General features: G+C 40.7%; 1 protein-coding gene across 8 annotated transcripts in view; it reads right to left on the bottom strand.

The window, feature by feature from the left end:
• The window catches only part of ELMO1 (engulfment and cell motility 1), a 521,901-nt gene that overhangs the window by 110,366 nt on the left and 392,505 nt on the right, over positions 1-19,030 (bottom strand). The window lies entirely within an intron of this gene.

Here is a 19,030-nt window from a genome sequence, read left to right as displayed (position 1 = left end):
ATGACAAAGCCAATTTGTCACCTACGCAGATGCTATCCAAAGTAGGGATGTCTCTAAATTAGCAAAGCAGAGCGCTTGCCTCCCAAGTCCATGACAAAGGGCCCTCTGTGTTCTGAATGAGCACCAGCTCCTGCCCGTGCTCACAAGAGAGGGCCGGGGAAGACAGCCTACGGACACCAGCCCAGCTGGCGGCCCCTGGGCCCTGTGCAGGAGATCCTTGAACTATGGCAAAGCCATAAACCTGACTGGCCACTTTGAGTCTCTCTCCTAACACTGAATGATTCCAGAGACGCGCTTCTTTACTGGGATACGTATTATGCCCCTTTCTAGGGACTCTGAAAACGAATATTTATAACTCCTGCCTTCTGACATAGTAATTTGCGTACATTTATATAGACCGTTTTAAACTGTAAGCTCCTGGAAGGCAGAATTTATGTCTGATTAAGGTTTATATCCCCCAGAGTGTCAACAGTTTGCATGTATTAGGTATTCAATATTCATAAAGAGAATTATTGATGTTTCTTGTATAAGGCCCAACAGAATACATTATGTTTAGAATTTATTTTTTAAAGCTTATTCCCTTAAGAATAGACACCTTCCCTTTTTAACTAATCAGAATTACAGAAGCCATCATTTTCTTCCTTTCCCCCCTTTTTTAAACCCTGGCTCTGATGGAATGCAGAACCACATTTTTCATTCTTTTTTTTTTAATATTTTATTTATTTATTTGACAGACAGAGATCACAAGTAGGCAGAGAGACAGGCAAAGAGAGAGGAGGAAGCAGGCTCCCCGCAGAGCAGAGAGCCTGATGTGGGGACTCGATCCCAGGGCACTGGGATCATGACCTGAGCCAAAGGCAGAGGCTTTAACCCACTGAGCCACCCAGGCGCCCCTCCATTTTTCATTCTTAATCTCACTATCTATGGCTTCATTCCCCCTCCACCTGGTTTTGAGCTTTTATTCGAAGGAACTGGTGTATAGGCATCAGATATATGAAGTCCCTCAAAGGCCTCTTGGAAGTCAGTGGAATAAAAATATAAAGAGTTAAGGGGCACCTGGGTGGCTCAGGCAGTTGATCAAATAACTCTTGATTTTGGCTCAGGTCAAGATCTCAGGGTTGTGAGATGGAGCCCTGGGTCAGGCTCTATGCTCAGCGCAGAGCTTGCTCAAGATTCTTTTTCTCCCTCTCCCTCTGCCCCTCCCCCAATGCTCACTTGCTCTCTCTTTCTCTTTCTAAAAATTAATTACTTATTTTTTTAAATATAAAGATCTAACTCACAAGTACTTTAATACTAAATAATCAACCCATGATTGACAATGAATTTAAAATAAAAAGTAAAATGGGGACTCTCCATCATGACCTACTAGACCTAACTTCATAAAGGAGCTTGCCTACCTCTGACCTCTGCCACAGCCGCTAACACTCCCCTATCCCAGCTGTGACATCCAGTGTGACTGGAATACCCCTGCCTCAGGGATTTCAGAAGCTTTCTTTGTCTAAAATACCCCCAAGGTCTGGCTATGGCTGTTCTTTCTCAACACCCTGGTTTCCTGGACAGACAGTACCCCTCTCCCGGTTAGCTTCCTCACTGGAGCCCCTTTCTCCCTATGCCTCCTTCTTTATTTTCCTCATAGCACCCAACACGTCCTGGTTGCCGGGGGTCACCCTTGCTGCCTCCATTAGAGCTGCTGTTGGTCGTCCCCATCACTGCTCCATCTCCAGTGCCTAGAAGAGGGCATGGCTTGGGGGTGAAGGGGGGGGCACTGAATAAATATTTGTCCTATCAAAGAATGAATGAATAATTAAAGGCATTCCCCACCCCCTCCAGGTTATAGGGAAGAAATCATGCTCTTTCTCCCAGAAGACTACTTTCAAGCTCTGCCACAGGGAGACAGGGGGATGGCCCCGGAAGAAAAGGTTGGGGTGAGGGGGGCTGGGGGTTGAAGGGGCAGAACTTCCGAGATGCGCAACCTGGTTTCCAGCACAGGTTTGTACTTTCATGTGCTTTATAGGTAAGGGTCCACTCTGTTGAAAATGAGGTTCTGCAGCTAAAATAAAAATGTGAAAAGCAATGATCAACATCAATGATATGCCTGCAGAAGAATCCGGCCTCTGGTTAGCACTGAAAACGGCCATCGAGTTGCTAGAAGAAACCTAATCCTAGTCACTGTATGTACAGTGTATAGACAAGAGTGAAAAGGCTCAAATGCCGCTGAAGCCCATTCAAAACAGCATTTCCTCTGCATTACCTAGTAGATCATTACCACCTCTTGGAAGCACTACATTTGCCTGCATATCTCCCCACATAAGGAGTCCTAAGCTATTAAACAGATACTGCTGGAAAGAATGCTTACATTTCCTTGTCTCCATCCCCTCCTGTATTGCCTGTGTTGGTTTGTCTTTTTTTTTTTTTTCCCCCTTATGGAATGCCTTCAAAGCAAAGCTCTGAGGGAAAAATGAATACAGCTCATTTATTTTTAAACTTCGCCAAATCATCTCAGTCAGGCAATAGAAAGAAAAAGAGGAAAGTGCTTGGTGTAATAGAGTCATATTTTTTTTTCTGCAGTTCCTCCATTAATTCTCAGGACCTCTGGCTGCCTTCCTTTCAGAATGCAACCCCATTCAAATCTTACATTATCTTGCCTCCTTTCAGACATTCGTTATTGCAGAAGCCATGCCATCATGGCATTCTGCCAACATGATTTTTAATGTCACTTTTGTACAATTCCACTGTATACTTTGGAAACCGTTTGTAAAGTGGGAATTGGACCTAAATCTATGGGTCAGCTCAAAGGTTATTTATATTTGGAATCCTTTGTGTAGCACTGAATAGTAAGAACACAGGTGTTTCAAGTAGGACTCCTGAGAAGTCGATACATGTAAACTGCTCCCCAAATAATGCTGTTTCCTAGGACAAGAACACTCCTTCTCAAAGCAGAAGCAGCAATGGGAACCATTGGGCTGTGGTTCCATAAGAAGGCTCTTTCCTCTCTCGATTAATAATGATGAGAAACCTATTCTCTAAAATTTTATATGTAAATGATAAATGATTTGGGTAGCATGTGGATATTAATATGAACACTTTCCTCTTCCCCACATGTGTGATTAACATGAGTGAATTCAATTTGTGCCATTTGACAGTTTTGAACAAAGAAGTGGCAAAAGGGGGTCACCAATGACTACAGAGAAATACTGAAAAGAAACTTTGGCCACGAAACAAATTATTCTACAAAAGGGACCAGAATAGAAACACCAGTTAGAATTAGGGCCAGTTTTATTTAAGAGACCCATTAACCATCTGGAAACCATGATAAGCAGCATGTTGATTAAATCGGCGAGCTGTTCCAAATGGGCTGGCTGTCTAGAACCTGGAAAGAAAATCTAAGGTATGGAGGATGTTGAGAAATAGGAACAGAGAATCCTAAAGCAAAATGACCAGGTATAACTCACTTGTTTCTAATTTACACTCCCATACATTTGTAGATAACCTAAGAAATAAAAAAAAAGTAGCAACCAGTGTGCTCACAAGTGTCCACTAGAGGAAACTAATACAGACACCTCTGGCCTCCCTTCTTTTTTGGAAATTAATAGTAAGTTAGATCACAAGAATGACTTCTCACATTGCCTCTTTTCTACAACATTCAGCAATGTATGATCCAGGTCAATAGATTCCACACTTGAATATTTTAATCGCTTGGGATGCCTGTTAAAAAAAGGAATACATATTTCTGAGCCACACCCTTGAGGTGTCCAGCAACATATATGTCTCATTAACAAGCGCCTCAAATAAGTGTTAGCTGGCTGGCATCCGTTTTCAGCCCCTGGCTCTTGGGTAAGGAATTTTAGGAGATTTGCTAAATTGCCACTAGGGGGAGTGTTGACCAAACTTTACATTTCTGGTAAAGGGAGGGTGCTGTCCTGCACCCTCAGAATCATGGTAGCACCCAAGACCTCAGGTTTGGGGAAGAACATGTCCTCGCTAGTACCTTCTCCCTCCACCTCTCTCACCTGTGTGCCCTGCAAGGGAACGGAGCGTCTACAAACTACTGCGTGGACATTAGAAGGTTTCGTGGCACTCTCAGTCTTGATAGGCTTACATACACGTCATGCTTTTGTACGTCCTTCTCTGGTGAAATGTTTTTCTATAATTTTATATTAAAATTTCTCCTTTTACTTTAGTAATTTTATGGTCTAGTTACAAAGGATTGCAATCTCATTGAGAGATGTTTGGAAGATGCCCAAAAATACATAGAAGAAGAAAAAGATCACTTGTACTCCCTACACTCAAAAAAAAAAAAAAAAAAAAAAAAAAAGGAATGTTAACACTGTGGCGCAGTCCAGAATCCTCTCAGTTCATAATGACATTTTTTTTTCTAGATGAAATCACTCTATTTCTGTATTTTCCCACACAAAGAGTAATCATGGGCACACTCCCACGATATCAGTCTTCTTAAACTCGGTCTCCTATCAAAGAATATTTTCCCACATTTCTGATTTCCTTATGATAAATGAGTTGATTTCAAGTAAGGGGGTCAAGGATCATATGAATTTTTCAGTTTTGGATACACACTGCCATTTTCAGAAAGATCACACAAATATATGTCTCAACCAACAAGTCACAGAATTTGCTCTGCTAGCAATTTGTGTATTTTGCCCCAAATACATGCACACCTAGTAGTCTATAATTATTTTGCACACACGCGCGCGCGCATGTGTGTGTATACGTGCTAACTGAGCTTTACCTATTTATTGGCATATTGCCATCCCCAGTACTCATTAACAATATTTTAGTCATCTCCATGCCTGTTCCAATATCATTTTCAATTATAAACTTGTTAATTTGCATTTCCTCATATTTTCTTTGGCAAAATTGTCACTGGCTATTTGTTATTTAATAGAAGTAGTTCTTGGATTTACTTTAAGATTCTGTTATTTCTCTCTTTTCTAGTTTATTATCTTTATTATATCTTTCCTCTTGCCTTTTTTGCTCTTTCATTTTATAATGTGAGTTAAAACCCTGGTTCATTTATTTTCATTCTTTCCATAAAAATAGTAATTTTAAAAGAATAATTTTCGGGTTCTCCTAAGGACAACTTTGGCTGTATCGTGTAAGTTTTGTCACAGCATGTTTTCATGGTCACCATTTTCTAAACAGCCTCCTACAGTAGCTTTGATTTCTGTTTTGATTCAGTAGTTACTGAGAAGCCTATTTCTTTAGGAATGTACTAAGGACTTTCGGCCATGTAAGTGACATATTTTTAAAGAGTTCCATGGATCCTTAGAAAAGAAGGCATACTTCCAGTGGAAGATACCAACTCAATAAGTACCTATTGGTTGACTTATTAATTATATTATTAAAATGTTCTCATGCTATTTGAAATATAACAATAATACAATGATGCTTTCTCAAAGCTGTATTTTTGTCCATTTCTTCTTGTATTTCTAGTTTTTTCTTTTCATTTTGATGATACTGCTGTGTTGTGAACATGTGAACACAGATTCATTAGAAAGAATGAAAGGGTGGTTTAATGTCAGTTTGGCAGTTATCTGTACAAAATAATTCTTCTTCCCATGTTAAGCTTTTTGGCTTAACTCTTCTCTGATGTCCATATTGTCATTCTTATTTTTTTCCCCATTTATGTGCTGAATTTTTGCTTTTCAGTCTTTTTTCTCTCATTTGCTTAGGAGGCTGTTTTGTGAGAACATGATTTATATCGTTTCTCAATCCAATTTAAGACCTTTATCTCTTCACGGGTGTAACCTAGTAGGTTCATGGTCACAATGGATAGTTTCTGTCATGTTCCATCTCCTCTCTAGTCCTGTGCCTTCACCTGGGGCCCACTGGAACCACCGAAGGAAGCTGGTGGTGACAGGATGGGTGGTGGTGTTTTTAAAAACTTAAATAAGCCTCACTTGCAATTCTGGTTTATAAAGCTGGTGTTATGGGCTGGGTTTTTCAATTTTAAAAGAATCAACAGGTAGGAATCACCAAAGGATGAGAATCACTGCTCTAAGCAGTTCCAAAACAAACTCTAAACTGTATATCTCCAGTAATTAAAGTCAAGAATACACACACTTTCTGGTATTGATAATACTGTATGGCATTTTAATTTTTATTATTATTTTATCAAGATTTCTATTTTTTAAAGAATCCATTTTTGATGATTAAATTAAAAATAAATACAAATTTAAAATTTATAGTAAAAATATATACAGAAGACTATCATATTAAAAATGAAAATCTTCTTCTGGGTTCCCCAGCTTTGTTCTCCAGAGTTATTCATTGTCTTTTTCATTTCTTATTCATTTTCCTATATATATGCAAACCACACAAATCTATTCATACACCAAAACATAAACACACACACACACACACACATACACACACACACAAACCCTTGGATTACATGCTGTATATTTTCCTACTAACTTCCTTTGTTCACTGAGAAATAATTTCTTGGTCATTTTTCCTCATCAAATACATATACAGTTCATTCTGTATAATAAACTTGTATTATCATAATTCGTTTAGACAGATGCCACTTGGTATCAGACACGATATCTTGGTTTGGGAAAGCCCACGCAAGTGTAACATATGGTGCTCTTCACCATGGGATATTTTTTTCAGATCAACTAGTTACAGAATAGTGGCCTAGGACTGACTTCCCTTGAAGCTTACAATTCTCTAATTAACTAGATAACGCTGTGTAGTATGATTTACTGTCTTGCAAGCTTTTCACTGTTTTTGAAGATCCCTGAGAGCAAGATCTAGATTATTCTGTCTTTGGATTCCTCCTATTTACCAAGGCACGGGGCTAGGCCCTGAGTATTCCCTTGACAAATGCTCTTTGTCAATGAATGCTGGTGCCAGTGCAAAGCAACCACACCTCCGCTCTTCTGAAATAAGAGTTAAAACATTTGCTGTTTTCTGGGGTGCCTGGGTGGCTCAGTGGTTTAAAGCCTCTGCCTTCGTTTCAGGTCATGGTCTCAGGGTCCTGGGATCGAGCTCCACATCAGGCTCTCTGTTCAGCAGGGAGCCTGCTCCGCCCCACCCCCCCACCACCCGCCTACTTGTGATCTCTATCAAATAAATAAATAAAATCTTTAAACAATTTGCTGTTTTGTTTTCTTCAATGCATGAACAAAAATCAAACCCAAATGAGTAGGTATGTGGTTGTGCAATGTCAGAGCTGTCCTTCAATCTGGAATCCCTCTTTCTCCAGAACTCTGACCTATGGGGTCAGAAAGAACCAGTGGCCACTCAGAAGATCATGGATGCCCATGCAAGGGGACATCAGAGGATGGGCCTGGAGCCTGCCCAATGGAATGGACACCAGGATGGGCATACCATCCCAGCTGCCCTTACCAAGGGGCTGGCTGGCCCCAGAGAGAGACTATCCCTTGAAACTCCCTGCAACTCACTGGTGAGGTTGTACCTATTATAATGTAAGAATAATTTAAACTAAGAGGAGCTTGGAAAAGTCTCCTTGGAGAGTTCTTCTTTAGCACAGAATGAAAGGTCTAAATATATTGAGTTTCACCAAACATTGTCTAAGAGGATGTGATAATTATCTACAAGTACTTAACAGGCCTTAGCACCAAGGTGAGGCATGAACTGTTTTAAGGTGCTTTATGGAGGTGTGAGAAAGTCTTGGCAGGTAGTGGTAATTAAATTAAATTGAGTAAAATTACATTTCAGCTGGGGATCTAGGAAGGTCTCCCTTGTCTCTCAAACAAGGGTCCCTAAGGATATGTTCAGTCATTTAAAGTCAAACTGGGCCAGTTAGTAGAAAACATGAGAGAAAGAATCATCTTAAATGGGGTTGGCAGAAACTGAAGTAGGGAGTAGTTAGCTGGTTTAATTAGTCACATTGTCCCTTTTGCTTCAAAGGGTTGTAAACACCTCACTACCGACTCTAGCTGGGAAGGAAAGATCATCAAAATTCCAGTGACTCAGAAAAGCAATATTACTGAGAGATCTGAGCTTGGCATTATTTACCTACCAAATTTGCTCTTTGAAATGTGTTTGGTCAGCTGTGCATTGCTTCTGTGACTAGCTGTATTTGTCCAAAGGCTAATTAGCTCGAAGGGTAAAAAGATCAGTGAGTTAATCCATAATCTCAAGTGACTGATGAAATCTCATTGCCAAGTGGTGCTGGAGCAGATACTTTTTCAAGGGTTAATAAGGCATGATAGCTATTCTCAAATATTAGGCTTTGCAAGAAAAAGACAGGATAAAACAAGAGAAAAGACAATCCTAGATTTGGGGCAGGGGGAAAGCCCTTCTAACATTGATATGGCAATTTCATGAACAAATCTTTGAGAATTTCAGGGGACACGTGGGTAGTACTTGCTGGGTGATTCATGGGTTCTGAAGTGGTCTTAGGCAGAGGTTGTTCTTTTTGGTCCCTCAATAATACAATGAACATTTGACTGTTGAGCACTTACTATGTGCCAAGAACTGAGTTTTAATGTTAAGAACCCAGCTGATCCTCGCAATAACCTAACAAGGCAGGTGCTGTTATTCCTCAGTTTAACAAGTGATGCCATTCATGCCCCAAAGTCACATGGCTACTAAAATTTAAACCCGAGGGCTCTGGCTCCAGAAGTTTTTATCTTAACTGCTCTTCTGCACTGCTCTAGGGGGAAGGAGGGAGACTAGGGGTGTCTCTGGTTCTGGTCCTCTGTTGTTAAATGCATTCTGGTAACAACTTGTGCTCTGATGGACCATGTCATGTAGTAATTTCAAAACACAGCTAAACATAAAAATCACTGGGCTTTGGGAAGGCCATTAAAAGAACCTGTGCTTTTCAGGCCACCGTATTTTTTGTGAGGGCTACTGTCAGAAGTACCAAGTACCATAGACTGGGTGGCTTAAACAACAGAAACTTACTGCCTCCTGGTGTTGGAGGTCAGAAACTCGGGTCTGAACCCAAGGTACAAGGGGTTGGTTCCTCCTTTAGAGGGATTTGTCCCAGTTCTCTCTTGGCTGGTAGGTGGCCATCTTCTCCCTGTGTCTTTTCATGGTCTTATCTCAATGCATTTCTATTCCTGTGTCCAAAGTTCTCCTTTTTATAGGGACAAAGGCAGATTAGGGCCTCTTCTAAAGATTTCATTTTAACTTGCTAAGCTTCGTAAAGACCCTGTCTCCAAACAAGGTCATATTCTAAAGTAGTGATGATTAAGAACAGCCTCTGGTTTTTGGAGGAAGACAGAATTCAACCCAAAACATGAATCAAGGTTACTAGGCAGGTGTAAACTCCACCTGTGTGGTACAATCCACCATCCATGCAGCCTGAGGACAGCACAGGCTCCCCTCAGTTCTGCAGGGACATCCTAAAAAGCCCAGCCTTCTACTTCCTGGAAGGGCACAGCTTTCTTTCTTTCCGCTAGCTGACCAACACAAGGGCCAACGTAGGGGCTTGTGAAGGATTTTTCTGATCTCTAAGACTGAGCCCAGCCATTTACAAGGTCACTCTTTGACCCTGTCCTGCTAGAGACCAACATTTCCATCAGCTACCCATCAAGGTTGTGGGAGAAGAGCTTGATTGAGGGTTGAGGTACTCATATGGGGCTCAATTTGCTCCATGAAAAAGAGACAATCTCCTTAAACTTAAACTATGGAAAGTCACATGCCTGATCCTGTCTTCAAGGGCAGTGGTCTTCCTATTTTGAAAAAAAAAAGTCTATGTATACTCTCTATGTACACATTTTTCAAGTTGATGGTTGAAATTTTTCATCACAGTTGAAATAGTTGCAAAGAACATAATTTTCAGGGTATTATAATATTGGTAGAAAAAACTGTTACATCACTCTTTTAAATGTATCCTTGGGTACACATACAATAGGGATTTTACACCCTTAATTACTCATTTAAAAATATATGAATAAGCTCTTTTTTAAGAGTTGGGAATTTTACATCATTTTTCTCCTTTAATAACAGGTCTACAAACTTTCCAGGTAAAAGGCCAAATACTATTTTAGGCTTTCCAAGCAGTCTCTGTCGTAGCTACTCAACGATGTCACTATAGCATGAAAGCGGTCTTAAACAGCATGTAGATGAATAGGCATGGCTAGGTCCCAGCACATTTTATGTACAAGGATAGCAGGGGGCTAGATTTGGCCCATGGGTTCCTGCCTGCCACCCTGTCTCAGAACTCAAATGCCCATTCCACTTCCCATTGTTCCCATTCTAGCCCAATGCTACTCATACAGAATTTTAGCATGATAGAATTGTATGCTTCAAAGTCAATCATGAATCATACTATTACACTTCTCTGAAACAAAAACATCTATATACTAAAATCTAATGTGAAATACATTTTCTGTGAACAGGAGGCTATTATAAAAATAGTCTTCCTCATTCAGTTTAATGGTGCCATCATTAATATAAAGTAATTGGAACAAATATATGACAAATGTTGATGGTTATTAAACTCAAGAGAAATATTTCATTGGGACTCCATCTCTTATTAAGATGGGAACCCATTGATGGATCTTTATTTGAAGGACCGGTCACATGCCCCTCGGGGCTCTTAGAGAAGGTTTCCATGGTTTGGGCCGCACAGTATTGTGAGACCTGATGAGGGTGAGAGGGGGCCTTTCCTTTGTCAAGAGAGAGCAGGCTGCTGGAGGGGGGGGGGTCACAGGCACCCTCTCAAGATGGTTTTTTTTTTTTTTAAAGATTTTATTTATTTATTTGACAGAGAGATCACAAGTAGGCAGAGAGGCAGGCAGAGAAAGAGGAGGAAGCAGGCTCCCTGCTGAGCAGAGAGCCCGATGCGAGGCTCGATCCCAGGACCCTGAGATCATGACCTGAGCCGAAGGCAGAGGCTTTAACCCAATGAGCCACCCAGGCACCCCTCAAGATGGGTTTTAAGGCACAAGTGGAAATTGAGAAAAGTGGAAATGGATCACCTTAAAACTATGCATGCCTGCTTTTCCTTTGAGAAGTCTTTACATCGCTTCAGGGCATGAGCACCCCAGACTGAAGACTACTCTTCTAATGCATTAGTTATAAATCAATGTGCAGGGAGTGAGGCTGAAATGAAAGCACTAAACATTGGGAAAAGAAACCCAGGCATGGGAATCAGACCTGGATTTCAATCCCATTCTGCCACTTACAGGAAGGATAATGAGCTAACTCTCTACATCTGTTTCCTGATCTGTGAAAAAGGGATCTAATGCCTTTTAACATTGCTCTTGAAGCTGCAATGAAATGTATTAGCATAAAGGACGGGGAAAGAGAATTGGTGCTAAAGTCTCCCTTGAGTCCCACTCTCTGTCCTGTGAGTATAGGGGGATATGCTCTTTGATAAAAACCTGTATCCTAAGAGGTATGGTACACAGAAGCAATGAATATTATTGAGCCATACAAAAGGGGAGGAAATTCTACCATTTGTGGTAACATTTGTGCTAACATGGATGGACCTTGGAGGTGTTGTGCTAAGTGAGAGAAGTCAGAGAAATACAAATAGTGTATGATCTCCCTTATATGTGGCATCTAAATAAACAAGCCACCACGAACTCAATACCAAACTCATAAAAAAATAAGAGATCAGATTAGGGGTTACCAGAGGCGGGAGGTGGGGGGAAGGGGAACTGGAAGAGTGTGGTCCAAAGGTACAAACTTCTGGTTGTAAGTCCATACTAGGAATGTGTTGTATAACATGGTGAACACAGCCCTGCTGTGTGGTATATAGGAAAGTTAAGAAAGTAGATCCTAAGTGTTCTCATCCAAGGAAAAATTTTTTCTTTTCTTTTTATTGTATCTATATGAGAAGATGGATGTTAACTGAACCTACTGTGGTCATCACTGCTCATGTGTAAATCACACAATCATGTTGTATGCCTTGAACTTACAGTGATGTATCTCCATTAGTTCGCAATAAAAGCAGGGAAAAAAAAAACCCACAACATTGTGTCTTGACAGACCACTGCATGTAGTAATTTTAAAATAACAGCTATATTAAGAAGAATAATTAAAAAAAAAAAAACACAGCTTGGGAAATTCCATTAAAAGGACCTATACCTATGTAAAGTGCCTAGCACCTAGAGGGCATAATTCTTATAACCACCAGGCAAGCATTTCTGACATTACTCTGGCCTTGAAGTCAGTGATGGAGTGAGATTCTTAACTACACCAGGGACGGGAGAGAGAGACAGTGCCACACATCCTTGGCGCGATTACTACAGTGCTCAGAGCGCTAAGAGATTTTCCCCATCCCTTGCTACTCATACCTCTCCCCAGGGGAAGTGGAATTGCAATAGCTCTCTATCACCATCATTGCAAATTCTTTCTTCCTTGACAATTCTAACAGTTTAGAAGCCTTTGGTAAAGTGAATATTTTTGGTTCATCTATGTTACATTTCTAGGCTGCTTTGCAAAAAGTAGGATAGTGGAGTTTTTCTTCAGTTTTTCTTCATTGTTCATTTTCACCTCTGTGCCAGCAAGGCCATATTAAGTAACAGACCACGGGGAACAAAGGCAAAAATCAAGGGCAGTTATTGGCCAGTTTGTTTTTATCAATAACTTTCAAGTTGTTTTGAAAGAACTCTTACAAAAGCCCAACTTTTAAAAAGTGGATCTTTATTCTTTATGTAAACGGACGGGAAAATGAATACGTAAGTGAATATACAAATGAATTTGAATACAGCTGACCCCTGAACTGTGTGGGGTTTAGACATACTAATACAGTTGAAGAGCTGCATGTAATTTTTACTTCCCCAATACTTAACTACCAACAGCCTACTGTTGATCAGAAGTCTTACCAATAACATAGTCGATCAATACATGGTTCATGTGTTATATGCATTATATACTGTATTCTTAAAATAAGTAACCTGGAGAAAAGAAATTGTCATTAAGAAAATCATAAGGAAGAGAAAATACATTTATAGTACCATACTGTAAAATCCACCTATAAGTGCATTCAAACCTGTGTTCTTCAAAGATCAACTTACATAAATAATTGGTTGGTTGGGAATTTTGTTATCATAGTCTCTCAATTCTGGACAACTTTGAGGTTAATGATTGCATGAAAAACAAACTTCCACGCAGGTTAATCCACAGACGTTCACAGATTATTTTTGTTCCTAGATAATACCCAGTCCTAGAATACGGAGCAAGCATTCAGCAAATAGTGGTTGTTGACTGAATTGAGACAGCAAGGAAATGTAAACATTGTCCCTTGTCAAGAGACATATTAACAAGTCCATTAATTTCTCTGAGTCTCACTTCCTTCACCTGTAATAAGGTAACTGCACATGGCAACCCTTCCCTCCCCACCCAAGGGCCCACTGGGCCCAGAAGTAGGCCCTAAGCAGCCTCCACCAGAGTACCTAAGTTGTCACCAGACAGAATCTATTTGCCATCCCAGGACTCAGGATTCTTTAATATCTGGGATGTGAGAGGTTTATGGTAAATAAATAACCAGATTAACAAACAAAGACATCACCCATTCTCCTTTCTTGACAGAATAGTAATTCAGGGGCATACAATGCATGCTTAGGAGGATGGAGGAGAGAAGAAAGCTACCAAGAAGTACCTGGGAACCTGCATATGGAAGAACCAAAAATATATATATTTTCCAAAGGTTTATTATGTCTTCATGAAGAAGAGAGAGTGAGTTGGGGCAGGATGGCTAAAACTTGGCAATCCAGACAGACTTACGGGCCATATGCAGAGACCAAGAACATCTTTCATTTAACCAATATAAAAGCCACCAGTTATTTACGATAGGTCACAGCCTTCCTGAATGCCCCAAGGCATCTGCCAAGAAGCACAATATCGTTTGATCTTAACTGGCCTCCAAAATCAGGAAAGCATACATCACTATCCTGGAGCTTCTGACTCTTGCTCCAAAAACATATTTCCAGTGATTTCTTCTCTGTAAACAAGGTTGAATTGTTAAGAGATACTGGATATGAAGTAGTAACAGTAATACCTTATATATTACCTTATGTACAATCCACAGAGCACATGGGATATGTTGTTTGTTCTCTGAACATTTCTATGTATCTGATGGGTTAGATATTCTCTATATTTTGTACATGAGGAAAAAAAGTTACTAAAGATTGGAGAGGCAATATGGCAAGACCTAAATGTTACTGGTAGCTAACCTGGGGCTTCACTCCAGGCTCTTTGTTCTAAGGGTGGTGTCCTTTTCCCTCTGGGTGGCCTCTGATGCTAGCAGGGCTGGGATAATCTCTGAGGGTTTAGGAGAGTGATCTGAGAGCAGACAGCATGTGCCCGCCTAGCACTCTAGCTGTCCAGTTAGAGAACCTTCCATAGCCAAAGAGTTGAGCTAGACATTCTCTGAGACAACAAAAAATAAATGGCTTCTACTCATGGAATATAATTGTACTATTGTCTCCTTGCACAGAGCATTATGGTGCTCTCATCACTTACACAGACTCCATAATTTAATTTCCATTCACCAACAGCCTTGTGAGATATTCACCTTTACTTCCATTTTTACAGATGAGAGAACTAAGGTTCAGAGGGTTTAAGTAGTCATCTACCTAGACCTCAAGAAATTTTCAGGAGGACAGAAGGATCTCCTATTTGGTGGTCTTTGCAAAGTTTCTTAGGTATGCTTTGCAGTGAAGTTTGAACCTGGCTTATGGAATCCAGAGTGGGAGCTTCTGTCCACTGACCCCCTCTGTTCTCTAAAGCTGGAAGGGTGTGGGTACTAGGAAGAATGCTAATGGATCGTACCAACATAGCATCCCAGAGCCCCAGGCTTGGATTGAGCCCTTAACATTAAGTAGTCTGGACTGACACTCAGTATCAGTATGGGGGGCTTTCAGACCAGTTCCTACTTTGATACCATTCTTTGTATATGATAGAACATCTGTAATGCATATTTCACATTGCTGGACCGTCAGACATGAGTGAGTTCCATCACAGGTGCTAGGACCCATGGCCTGGCTGGCTCCAATTAGAAATGATCTGCCCAAAGGTCAAGTCTGTCAGTATGGGCTGCCAGTATGAAGGCCCGAGTTCCATTAGCTGATGGGTGCTTCCTTCCAACCAGGCGAATAGATGTTAGAACTGCCCCAGATGCTATCTCAAATGTTCAGCTATAAAAATTCCAACCAAGTCAGAATGAAACTTTATTTCATTATGCTTCCAGGTCTGGGAATGATGCCAGTGAACTGCTCTCCTTGACAGGTCTCTCATCACTTATAGCTTAAAGGAAAGGAAAAGTGAGCTCCCAAAGTGCCAGGCTGCAGCCCTCCTTGTCAGATGGCAACACCTCCCTGGAACAGCTGAGCAAGAAGATGAGTAAAGGACTGACATTCCCTTATTCCTGAAACCCTGCATAATGAGGATAATTCCCTGTGTGTTTCCTTTTCAAAGTCTTGCACAATGCACAGAGCTGAGAAAAAGACATAGGAGAGGGATGAAAAATCAGTTTCAGCTGTAAGCCAGTTCTGATTGGTTGGTAGTGGCTGCCTTGGTGCTGTGTTAAGAGGGATTCTGAAGTTCCATCTAGGAACAGTGGGAAAGATTGCTATGGTCGATGCAACATGAGCCCTAGAGAACAGATGGTTTGCAATCTTGACCTTGGAACTCATCAAGTCTTAACTTCTCTCTATACCTGTGTGTAGGTGCTGTGGAGCAGAAGGTTTAAATGATTTACAGAATTCAGTTGCAAAACTATAGACAGGAAGTCAAAGCCTTAGGTTCTAGATTACTGCTCTGTCATCTAGATGAGTACTTTTCTAGTCCTGGATTTCTAGAATGTCACAGATGGTTTGAAACTCGTTAGCATATCAGTGGACTTCAAAATCCTGTGGCAATTCAAAGATAATTATTGTGATGCTAATTTCACTTATGTAATAGCTATTTCCCGGTGTCTCTGTGCTCACTGAAATCCCACAGCACCTCCTTCCACTCATGATAGTCTTGGGTGTGGCCAAACAGCGGATTCACAAAACAAATCATCTCACTCTTAGCTTCAACCCTGCTTCTGGTTTAATTTACTTGGTCTGCCAGTGTTGCCTCAGGAAAGATGATAAAATCCTGCCATGAAAAGAAACAAGTTGCCAAGAGGCCACACAACCCAATCCAGCGAACATTTCTGAGTGCTTACGTGCACAAGGCCTATTCCTTGGGAATTCTGTCCAACGTGCAGGAAATGGGTATAGCTGGACCGGAAGGTGTCCCTGGTATTAAGGATGGTATTGAACTGTAGGGATTTTTTCCCTCCCTTTCTCAATGTTTTGTGAGATTTCTAAAAGATCTCTTTATTAACCAAAGATTTAAGCAGACCAAACGCAGAGCGAGCTATATCCTTCTACTTGCAGATCTGGCTGCGAATGTCAATGTCAGGACATCTCTAGGAGGCTGGGCCCGGATGCCTGTAAGAAGGCTTTGCAGCATGATTTGGATCTAGCTTCCTGAAAAGGTTGATTACATTTTCATAATTGGTTTTACATTAAAAAGAAAAAACCTTGGGGGAGTGAATAAATAGAATAACATATGATGTTGAAGGTAAGGATTTTAAGACCAAATTAACTGTAAGAACTACTTAGTCAATATTTTCCAGCTAAACAAAATTTGCAGAATTGAGTAAGATGACAGCAATTAAATCATCCCTTAGCCTCAATTTATACTTGTCTTCATAACAAATTATCTGTTTGCAGCAGACTTACCCTCTCAATCAAGGTTTGCTTAGCCTATTATTAAAACTAAACCCACGTGTCCTGAACATACTGTGTTGAAGGTGGCGGCCCAACGTGTGGTGAGCGGTGGGGCCACCATATCTGTGGACAGAAACATGCCACAGATGGTGAATGTTGACTTTCTGCAATAGGAAATGGTACACCTTCACATTCCTCTATGCCAAGCAGACTAATGGAAAAACCAAGATTTTCTACATGTTGAGTGTTGCATGTACAATGGTTAAGGGCAAAAGTAAACAAGTTTGTGAATACTAATGTTCTGTTAATCTCTCTGTTGCCAGGGCAAGTCTTCTAGGTACTTCACAGAGGAAGAGAGGAAGGAGCTATAGCATGATGATGAGATAGAAGTCACTGGCCTAATAAATAAATAAATAAAATCTTTAAAAAAAAAAAAAAAGAAGTCACTGGCCTGGTAGAGCAGGAGAGCTCTTTAGAGCCCAGCACTGCCCGGTCTAGTAGACTAGTCACTAACCACACGTGGCTATGGAAACCTTGAAATACGTGGCTAGTATGACTATGCAAGTGAGTTACAAATTCTATTTAACTTTAGCTAATCTATATTTAAAAATTGATACTTCAGTTATTGAAAAACTTTTGTGTATGTTTGGAAGAAGTTGGGTCCGTGAATCTACCTTTTTAACTATAAATTTTATGAAATCTAAAAACAGATTTCCTGTGAAAATTCAGTATCCAAATTCAGTTGTGCTGTCAGTGTAAATTACGTGTTGGATTTCAAAGACTTAACATAAAAAAATTGAATATAAATATTTTTGTTAATAATTTTGCAGTTGCATGCTAAAATATTTGGGGCATACTGGGTTAAATATATATATTATTAACATTTATAGGCCTGCTTTTTCTTTTTTTTACTTTTTACATGTGATTACTAAAAAAAATGGAAATTACACACAGAACTTGCATTGTATTTCCACTAGACAGTTTTGTTCTAGAAAGAGATCGGCTATATTATCCCTGTAGGACATTATTTTTTTTGAATAGCTATTGAAATTGTCTTTTACACATTCACATACCTAGTGTAATAGTAGAAAGTGCATAATATTAGGCATGCATAGCAAATAACCCACATTTTTAAAACCTGCTACTGAGACCCCTACAGATTCTTTTTCTGTTGAATGCAATCTGGCTTGTACATTCTGGTCTGCTATTTCTTTATATGTCAAGCTGGAAATTTCAAGGACATCAATAGTTTTTCTTTCTCTGTCTAGTGGCCTAACTCCTTCCCCTCCATTTGTCATTAGTTAAATGTCAGTTTATAAAACAGATAGAAATGGGAGTGGAGGACTCACTCACCCACTGACCCTGCTCCACATTTCCCCAGTCCCGTCAACGCCCCCAACTCTGACTGACGTGGTTTGAAAACTGTGTCACATTCAACGATTTTCAGGTCTAATCTGAGTCTTCAGCTGCTTCATCCATGTACATCCTCCACCACTATGTGGAATCTCTCTCTGAGCTGGGTCTATTTGCAGGATCTTTAGAAAGCATGGTGGCCTTGGTGACTCCCACGACCACTGAGGGTCACGCACGCCCCCAGACTGAAGGCACTGTTGTTCCTGGTTTTTCAGGGGCCTCACTGTTGCTACAGCAACTGTGAATCGAGCAAAGGGCAGCCATGGATCTGATGACCTTCCACCTCCCACAGATGGCCCAGGAGGAGCCCGTCTTATGCGGAAACTGACCTAGAGCCTATCAGTCAAAGAAACACTCCTCGGAACAAGGTGGCATATCATACAGTAACACAAGGGGATAAACAAATGGGGCATTTTGGTAACGACGTTTTACTTAACTCCAACATCTTTTCCTAAATGACACTGTAAACTATTCACCCAACCACCCGAAAAGGCCTTTCTAATTTGACTTTGATTATCACAATGATGGTTGAATCCAATTCCCCATGGTCTGGTTCAGCCAGGTGGGCTGAGAGGGGAGGAGACCTCCTTCCCCTGTCCGTTCGCTCTCCTTCCATCCAGGGATGCAGCAAACAGGTAAGTCAACATGTGTGAAAACACAAACCACTTGCAACGTCCTGGTTTGGTAGACATGGGCAAGTTCCTTGACGTTTCGGTGACTTGATCTCTTCATTTAGAAAGCAGGTATAAAAGCCATCCTGTTGGGGCTGTTTTAAAGCTTCAGTGATTTACTACATCTCCAGACATACTGGATAGTGCTTGCCACACTGCAAATGCTCAGGGCAGGTTAGCTTTTCCCATTGTAACTGATTGCAATCCAATTGCTAGGGGACATGGATTCTATCATTCCAATTCTCAGTGCTGAACTTCAGAGATTGGATTTAACATACTCATATTCACTGTGAC

The sequence above is a fragment of the Mustela nigripes genome, chromosome 4 (genome assembly GCF_022355385.1).
Source record: "Mustela nigripes isolate SB6536 chromosome 4, MUSNIG.SB6536, whole genome shotgun sequence".
Taxonomy (NCBI): domain Eukaryota; kingdom Metazoa; phylum Chordata; class Mammalia; order Carnivora; family Mustelidae; genus Mustela; species Mustela nigripes.
This window is presented reverse-complemented; position numbering and strand designations above follow the sequence as displayed.